At 45.7% G+C, this 9,565-nt stretch overlaps 1 pseudogene; it reads left to right on the plus strand.

The window, feature by feature from the left end:
- Positions 1 to 3,402, plus strand: part of LOC128048494 (antigen WC1.1-like) — a 40,827-nt pseudogene extending 37,425 nt beyond the window's left edge.
- Positions 3,403 to 9,565: the final 6,163 nt, after the last annotated feature.

Consider the following 9,565-nt stretch of genomic DNA (forward strand, 5'->3'; position numbering starts at 1 on the left):
GCTGTCTCGGCAGGGCAGCTCCCTGACAATCCCCGGCTCTGCCTCGGGGCCCCACTGGCCGGAGTGGAGTTGACTCGTCTCAGGACGAGACCTGGAGGAGCCCAGTCGCTATTAGTAAATTTGTGTCTGAAGCTAGGATACCATCATCCAGAGCCCCCGGAAATGCTGGCACAGTGGGTTTCTCTGTGCCCAGGACCTTCTCCCCACCCTGTTGCCTTGCTCTCCTTAGGGACTAGACCAGCCTCAAATCCTCTCCTTGGCATCTTCTCCCTGCCTGGGGTCCTCTGCTTCATCCTGGGAGCCCTTCTCTTCCTGGTCCTCATCATCCTGGTGACTCAGCTGCTCAGATGGAGAGCAGAGCACAGAGGTGGGCGGCAGGGGGATCTGGGGACCAGGGAGAGTGTGTGGAGGCAGGAGATGGGGCAGGTGTGAGGAGGGAACCTGGGCCAGGTACTGTTCTGAGTCTGCAGAGCTCCATGTGCTCCGTGCTGAGCTCTAAGGGCTGAACAGACGGAGGTTCTTAGGACTGGGGTGTGGACTCTCATAAGTCATGGCCTCTCCTGTGAGACCAGAAAGAGTCAGGGCTGAGCTGTGAATTCAGGTCAGACGAGGGGAGAAGGTGCCGACATGGTGCACGGGGTAAGAGATGATGCTGAGGCCCAGGCAGCCTCTGTGTGAGCATGGGGGAGATGAAGGTGGGCCTGCTGGATCGGGGTGTCTCGGGTGGCATCTCTGACCTGCTGGGGGATCTCTCAGCCTCATCCAGCTATGAAGATGCTCTTGCTGAAGCTGTGTATGAGGAGCTCGATCACCTTGTGACTCAGAAGGAGGGTCTTCTGGGCAGCCCAGGTGGGTGTCTCTGCCTGCCCTCCTGGGACCTCTTGTTGTCACCTCCCATTGGCTATGAACATCTTCTCAGCGTCCACAGACCCCACATGTGCCCAGGCTTACAGAGGCAGCTTTCTAAAGTGGCAGGATGGCCTCTCAGAGCCCCGTGAGCCCCCAGCCACTATCTACACTGCAGGAGCCAGGCCTGTCCCTTCCCAGTCTTAATGCAGGTCTCATGGGTGTGGGGAGGGTCATTCCATGTGTCATGTGATGTTTTTCTCCACTTTAGGCTTCCTGTCAGATGGTGAGGGCAGCCATGACTCCAGATCCACTCCAGGTGATAGAGGTGGACCTGCCTCAGCTGGGCTTTGGGGAGAAGAGTTTCCCTCATAGAAACAAGAAGCAAAGGAAACAGTCTTCCTTTGATGGACCAGAAAGATCCCTTGTGTCCAGATGGGGCCCATCCTTCCCTTTCTCTGACTGTTCTGTGATGTTTCACATTGGAGCCAGGCTCTCTGTGTCCAGAATCACAACAGGCACACACTAGTTTTAAAAATAATTTCTGTAAAGCACAATATGTCAAAATATTTTAGTAACGCTCTATGGTAGGAGAGTTACTTTGGGATATATATTTTCAAACAGGAAATATTAAGATATGTAAAATCATGTGTTGGTTTATGGACACATCAAAATGAAACAAGGTCTTCGAGAAAAAAATCTCCTGAAACAAGGAGTGACCAGTGCCTCTATTTAGCAGCTCAGAAACTCTGGGTCAGAAGGATCTTAGGTATTTCCCAGACCAACCCCCTTACTGTGGTTTCATCTGACCCCTGCTCTGCCCTCAGAAGCCCCAGATCAGAGGACTGATGCCCCTGGTGAGGATTATGATGATGGTGAAGAGGTACCAGTGACTGGGGCTCCTCATGACTCTCAGGGGAGCAAGGAGGAAGTGCTGCCAGAGAAGGAAGATGGGATGAGGTCTCAGACAGGTGAGTGGGGTTAGCTGATCCCCTGTAATCTTTGGTCTTTGTCCTGGAAAAGGTAAATTTGAGCTCTTCAATGCCCAGCCTCTCTGCAGTTTCAAAATATGGGTAACCTCATGCATTTGATGGGCCACCCTAGTGGCTCAGAAGGTAAAGAATCCAACTGCAATGCAGGAGACCTGGATTTGATCACTGGATCAGGAAGAGCCCCTGAAGAAGGGAATGTCTACCCACTCCAGTATTCTTGCCTGGAGAATCCGATGGACCGAGGAGCCTGGTGGGCTACAGCTCATAGCGTTGCAAACAGACACAACTGAGTAACTAACACTTCACTTCTCAACCATTTGCCATCTTTAATGCTGTCAGACTCCTTGGGGGGTGAGGAATCACTCTACTTTTGGCATTTATGTCCCCATAATGCAACATAAATTTTCATTTTATTTGTAATATGCTTGCATTAAAGTTTATAGATTAGGGACTTTTCTGGTAATCCAGTGGTAAGGACTCTGCATTTTCACTGCTAGGGCCTCTGGGTTCAATCCCTGGTCAAGGAACTAAGATCCCACAAGCATTGTATAGTAGTCAAAAGAAATAGATAGCTTATAGATTCATTGAGCATATATACCAAATCCAAAAGCAGACAAGTGTTTTGATAACATCTCTGTGCTGCCTGCATGTGAAAGACAGAGATTTAGAAAATGTATTGCAGTATTGAAATTTGTGAGTCATCTGATAACTTAAGATGAGCTCTGTGTGTAGAAGGTTGCAATGACATGTACAAAGTCTGTGGTATGTGGTGGCCTTAACATTAAGCCATGTTGGTGGGTCATTGACTCAGAGCTTATGGTCAGCTAAGGTCTAATTTCCTCCAGATATTTCAGTTGTCAAGAGAAAACACTCTTTCTCTGGAAGCGAGTATTTATCCATCTGAGGGCCTGTGTGGTCCCTGGGAGGGGCCATCTGTGGGTGCACCCGTGATACTCTTTGTGGACATTTGGGAACATGTGTCAAGATAACTAAGAGCAGAGTTGCTTTATGAGTGAGGAACTCAGATTTTCCCTGTGTCCACTCTGCCTCTCATTGTGACTTCACATCTGTCAGCTGTGAGAGGAGAACATTTAAATTGTTGTTATGCTCGTACTGTTCCTGGGCATCTTCTTGCTATTGTGTAGCCTGGAAGCAGATCTTCCCAGAGCTCCTGTATGAGCACAGGTCTCCTGTGATGCAGAATTTCCATATGAACTGAGGCCCCAGGGACCACATGGACCTGACCTGAGAGGACAGCCTGGAGCCATCCTCCTGTAACTGGTGTGAAACAGCCTGAGCCTCCTGCCCACACCTGGCTCCCAGAGGTGCTTTGTCATCATCACTTGTTTAACCTGCTTCCAACACCCTGTCCAGTTCCTTTGTCTCAGTTCTAATTATGCTTCTCTTTGCCTTTTCAGGCTCTTCTCTAAACGTCTCTAGAGAAGAAGCTGATCCTGGGGAAGGAGAAGAGAGCCCCTGCCTACTCCAGGGGGAGAAAGGGGACCCTGGGTATGATGATGTTGAACTCAGTGTCCCTGGAACATCCACAGTGACTTTCCTGTGATGTTGTATTAAATACAAGATGATGCCTCACATATTCTAATTGCCTGTATTTCAATAGAGGCTGACCTGTGATGGTGTTATATGGAAATTGCTCAAAATGAAATATTCTGATTAAAGTAACTTTTGCTTTGTTAATAATTACCAAGTTCCATGTCAAATGCTTTTAGACGATTGGTCCTCAAACACCATTTTCCTCAAAGGAAATACACGGTGAGTGCACTGCCCTGTTTTCTCACCTCCTTCAAAGGCTAATGAGGCCATGACTTTGCCTGTGATCACAAATGCTCCAGGTCACTCCTACTTAGTAAAAGCATCTAAACTTGGTCCACGTTCACACTCTCCTTCCTAGCAAGATGAATTTGCCGACCAGAAAATATAGTCAGAACCTGATAGAGTTATTTTATTTGGTGGGAATGCTTAGGACTCAAAGCCCTGGAGATGGAATCTCAGTAGCTCTGAGAAAACTGCTCCAAGGAGGCAGCAGGGGAAGTCAGCCTATATACAAGTCTGCAACAAAGGGAGCAGGCAGTCTGAACATCAAAGATCAGGTGTCAAGTTAAGGAATGTAGCGCTCTATGTGTGGGAAGATGCAAGCCTCTGGACTCACTGGATTCAATCCTTCCATTTGCAGCTCAGCTATCTGGGGCAACCCTGTTTCCCTGTTTACCTTAAAGCTGCTTCCTGCTTTCCCCCAGCTCTTCAGCCATACCGTGGAGGGTGGCAGCATCCCCAGGATCAAAGATTTGGGAGCCCTCATTCACATTTGGAGGCCAGAAATCACTGATGGCTGTGACATTTCTTGTTTATTGATATGGAAGGAGATATTTTCATTTCACAAACTCATGGAAAAAAACCAATCCTGAACATTCCTGTATGTTCTCCTTGAGATGTCACATCACCTGTTTTAACCTGTTCTTGGTCACTAGACTTGGATGTGAGTTTCAAAGTTGGAGTTTGCTGTTGGGAGAAAAGGGATACAGTTTTCCTTATCCTGCCCAAGTGTTCACAGGCCAATTAAAACTCTAACTCTACCTAACTACCTCTCCCTTTTTTACCTCTCATTCCCTAGGTTACTTAATCTGTTTATTTCTCAAGCAGATATAGATTCCTCCTTGCTCTCTCCCATGTCTCAGTTCAGTTCAGTTCAGTCGTTCAGTCGTGTCCAACTCTTTGCGACCCCATGAATTGCAGCACGCCAGGCCTCCCTGTCCATCACCAACTCCCAGAGTTCACTCAAACTCACGTCCATCGAGTCCGTGATGCCATCCAGCCATCTCATCCTCTGTCGTCCCCTTCTCCTCCTGCCCCCAAACCCTCCCAGCATCAGAGTCTTTTCTAATGAGTCAACTCTTCACATGAGGTGGCCAAAGTACTGGAGTTTCAGCTTTAGCATCATTCCTTCCAAAGAACACCCAGGGTTGATCTCCTTTAGAATGGACTGGTTGGATCTCCTTGCAGTCCAATGGACTCTCAAGAGTCTTCTCCAATACCTCTGTTCAAAAGCATCAATTCTTCGGCACTCAGATTGCTTCACAGTCCAACTCTCACGTCTATACATGACTACTGGAAAAACCATAGCCTTGACTAGACGGACCTTAGCTGGCAAAGTAATGTCTCTGCTTTTCAATACGCTATCTAGATTGGTCATAGCTTTTCTTCCAAGGAGCAAGCATCTTTTAATTTCATGGCTGCAGTCACCATCTGCAGTGATTTTGGAGTCGGTTATCAAATCCTTATGAATCCATTCTTGTCAGGACATTACCATTTCTTGTCTGTCCAATTATCTATCCTTCTGAGTGAATTATATCAGCTCATCTCTCTCTCTTGTTGATGGATGGCAAATTCGTGCTCACCCACACCCTGTATTCACGTGGGACAAGAGGGCAAGAAAGTGGAGACCTAGGCAGAGGAGATCCAGAAGAAGGGATATAGATGGGAAGATCAGGTACATTTGTCTATTTACATTTCAAAGATGTAAATGGAGCGATCTGATATGATTGAATTCTTTTTTTTCTTTTTTTAAAATCTTCTATTTTATTATTTATTTATTTTTTACTTTACAATATTGTATTGGTTTTGCCATACATCAACATGAATCCGCCATGAGGAAGTTCAGTTCAGTTCAGTCCAGTGTCTCAGTCGTGTCCGACTCCTTGCGACCCCATGGACTGCAGCATGCCAGGTTTCCCTGTCTATCGCCAACTCTGAGAGCTTGCTCAAACTCATGTCCATTGAGTCAGTGATGCCATCCAACCACCTCATCCTCTGGTGTCCCCTTTGCCTCCCACCTTCAATCTTTCCCAGCATCAGGGTCTTTTCAGATGAGTCAGTTATTCCCATCAGGTGGCCAAAGTATTGGAGTTTCAGCTTTAGCATCAGTCCTTCCAATGAACATTCAGGACTGATTTCCTTTAGGATGGACTGGTTGAATCTCTTTTCTGTCCAGGGACTCTCAAGAGTCTTCTCCAACACCACAGTTCAAAAGTATTAATACATCAGCACTCAGCTTTCTTTATAGTCCAACTCTCACATCCATACATGTCTACTGGAAAAACCATAGCTTTGACAAGATGGACCTTTGTTGGCAAAGCAATATTTCTGCTTTTTAATATGCTATTTAGGTTGGTCATAGCTTTTCTGCCAAGGAGCAAACGTTTTTTAACTTCATGGCTGCAGTCACCATCTGCAGTGATTTCAGAGCCCCCCAAAATAAGTCAGCCACTGTTTCCCCATCTATTTCCCATGAAGCGATGGGACTAGATGCCATGATCTTAGTTTTCTGAATGTTGAGTTTTAAGCCAAATTTTTCCCTCTCCTCCTTCACTTTCATCAAGAGGCTATTTAGTTCTTCCTTGCTTTCTGCCATAAAGGTGGTATCATCTGCATATCTGTGGTTATTGATATTTCTCCCAGCAATCTTGATTCCAGCTTGTGGTTCATCCAGTCCAGCATTTCTCATGATGTACTCTGCATATAAGTTAAATGAGCAGGGTGACAACATACAGCCTTGACATACTCCTTTCCGTATTTGGAACCAGTCTGTTGTCCCATGTCCAGTTCTAACTGTTGCTTCTTGACCTGCATATAGATTTCTCAGGAAGCAAGTCAGGTTTTCTGATATTCCCATCTCTTGATGAATTAAATCTAGAACTTAAATTAAAAATTTCAGGCTAATGGGCTTCTCTGAAAACACACTGTTTCAAGATTGCTTTAATCTGGTTACTACTGAAAAAGTAAAGGTGATCCTGCTGTGATTCTTCAGGGTAGAGAGAGATGTCATGTAGGAGTGGCCAAGTAAGTGTTACATTTCACAACACCCCCCTGCCCCCAGTTCCATTGTGGACATGTGGAGAAGCTGCTTAACTAATATGAGACCTGAGGGTGACGGCCTGGTTGTGAGGTGAACCCACCCAGTCCCTGGCTGATGGCTCTGCATGGTGTCCAGCGCTCAGATCTACAGTCACGCTTGCAGTCTTCATAGTTCTAGCCTGTGCTCGGGGATGGGAAGATACCCAAGACTTCTTCCAGGGCAGCTCACATAGCTATTCACCATTGGGAAGTAATGAAATAAATGATATATGATGAAAGAAATAAAGAACACCCACCAAGAAGCTCAGTGAACTCCAAAAAACACAGATAATCCAATTCAGGAAAAGAATATGTGAACAAAATAAGATTAAAAATTATTTATTATCATGATTGTTATTGTTTTTAATTTTTGGCTTTAGTGGGTCTTTGTTGCTGCACAAGGGCTTTCTCTAGTTGCAGCAAGCAGGCACTACTGAAAGGTTGTTGTTGAATTACGACACCGGGATTCTTGGTCCCCAGAGGAGAAGAATTCAATCCAGGGCCAGAGACAGGCTTGATCACTCAGAGCTTCTGTGTAACAAAGTTTTATAAAGTATAAAGGAGATAGAGAAAGCTTCTGACATAGGCATCAGAAGGGGACAGAAAGAGTACCCTCCTGCTAGTCTTCAGCTGGATGTTATATAGTCACAACCAGCCTCTTAATGAAAGAAAGAATGTCTCAAAACTCAGAATGGCACCAGGCCCCTCACCCATAAGATGTATTTTGGGATAATCTTGGCACCAAATGGTTCATCTTGGGCCATAAAAGGATTAACTTGAATCTTGAAGAAAGGCAGATCACCATACAAATAGTTTCATTTACATAGATTGCTGGTAAGTCACTTCAGTCGTGTCTGACTCTGTGTGACCCCATAGAGGGCAGCCCACCAGGCTCCGCCGTCCCGGGGATTCTCCAGGCAAGAACACTGGAGTGGGTTGCCATTTCCTTCTCCAATGCAGGAAAGTGAAAAGTGAAAGTGAAGTTGCTGAGTCGTGTCTGACTGTTCGCGAATCCCATGGACTGCAGCCTACCAGGCTTCCCTGTCCATGGGATTTTCCGGGCAAGAGGACTGGAGTGGGGTGCCATTGTCTTCTCCATTACATAGATTAGAGGAACAATATTTGAGTATAACATACTGTTTTATCAAGTAGGTCCTTGCCGGGGTCCAGCCCCGGTGGATCCAGGGAATTCGAAGGGTGGACGGCGTTGGCGTGGAAAGACTTGTTTATTTATTAATATAAGATTAGATTAAGAGACTATAGTGGAGTAAGAAGATTAAGTGGAGGAAGAGGGCTGAATAGCTTGGTTTACGCGGAAGACCAATAAAATTCCAGACAAGGAATTTGCACCATCTACGTTGGGCCACCGGCGCCCGCTTGAATATCTAAGGGTGCCTCGCCTTAAGCTCCCTTTCGCGCGGGTCTTAACAGCCAGGGCAAATGAGTAGACCTGGCGAGCCTCCGCGCCCCAGATGGAAATTCAGCCTGAAATTAGAGTAAAGAGCAGAGTGAGAAAAGGGGAGAAAAGGAGAGAGAGACAGAGAGAGACAGACACGGGGGGAGCCAGATTCCCAAGAAACCCGGCCGAGACTAGTCCGAGAAGGTGGTCCGAGAAACTGGTCCCATCCTTTATTGTTCAGAAGGCCTTTTATACTTTTGATAAAACATGGAGATCAATGGGTAACACAAAGTTATGCAGCGTTAGCAGTCCAGACTCTTATCAAAACCAGGCTTTTCTCTCTGCATACCTAATTGTATACACAAGTCTTAGGTAATTTACATCATCTTCCAGCCAAAAGGGCCAATTAACATTTTACAGCCTTTTTCTGATAAGGGTTTGTCAACCACAAGACTTATTTGTGTTGATCTTCCCAAGGTCTGGTGCCACTCTCAGAAAGCACTAAATAAAGTTACATTCTTACACAGCAAAGATACAGCAACTTATAACAAGCAGAGGGAGTACAGTGATTTACAGCAAAAGAGAAGCAATTAACTCAAAAGTCTAGTGTTGCTAACATCAAAACTACTATGTATCTTTTTCTACATCCTGCTTACACTGAGTAACATCCTTCCAGGTGCCTAAAAGATAAAGAATATGGAGGCCTGGCAGCAGTCATTGAGTCAACAGTGAAAACCCTCTACCAATATAATTTTTAACTCTTTAGAAAAGGCTCTGTATCTTTAAGATGCTTTTAAGCTTTGTGCCTCCTGCGGTTGGGGGGCTGTAAGCAATTCACAAGCTGTAAGAGGTCTGGGGAACCTGTTAGGCAGGCTAGAGAGCTATCAGAGGGGTTTAACTGAAACATCCCTTTCAAATGCAGAAGACTAAAACCCTGAATTGACTTTTTTCCAGAGAATATCAGAAAAGTGGAAAAGCAGAGCACAAAAGCCGGCAGATTTTTGTTGGGGTACATGCTTAGGAATTTCCAGAGGGGTCCCTGAAGTCTGAGCACGCCTTGCGTATGTCAGCTTCCTTCCTCATGACCTTGTCACGGGCGGGATTCCTCACACTGGCTTCTGGCAGGTCCTGAGCCAAAAGGCGGAACCAACTTGCAGACAGAGTTTGGGGTAAATGCATAGTACATTAGCATAGCTTAAGATAAACATTTCCATAAGAAAAAGGCATTGGTTAACTTCAGATGAAACCAGGTGTCACTATGGCAACACAGAATTTTAAGAGAAACTTCCTTTTAAATTTGTATGGATAAGGAAAAAATATCGCTAGTTTGTTTCCTCCTGCAGCTTAAGGGAGATAAAAATCTCTGATACTTGCAGGCTATTTCCTCCGTTTGGAGACCCCTGGCCTTCCTGCCTGT

Source organism: Budorcas taxicolor, chromosome 5, assembly GCF_023091745.1.
Source record: "Budorcas taxicolor isolate Tak-1 chromosome 5, Takin1.1, whole genome shotgun sequence".
NCBI lineage: Eukaryota > Metazoa > Chordata > Mammalia > Artiodactyla > Bovidae > Budorcas > Budorcas taxicolor.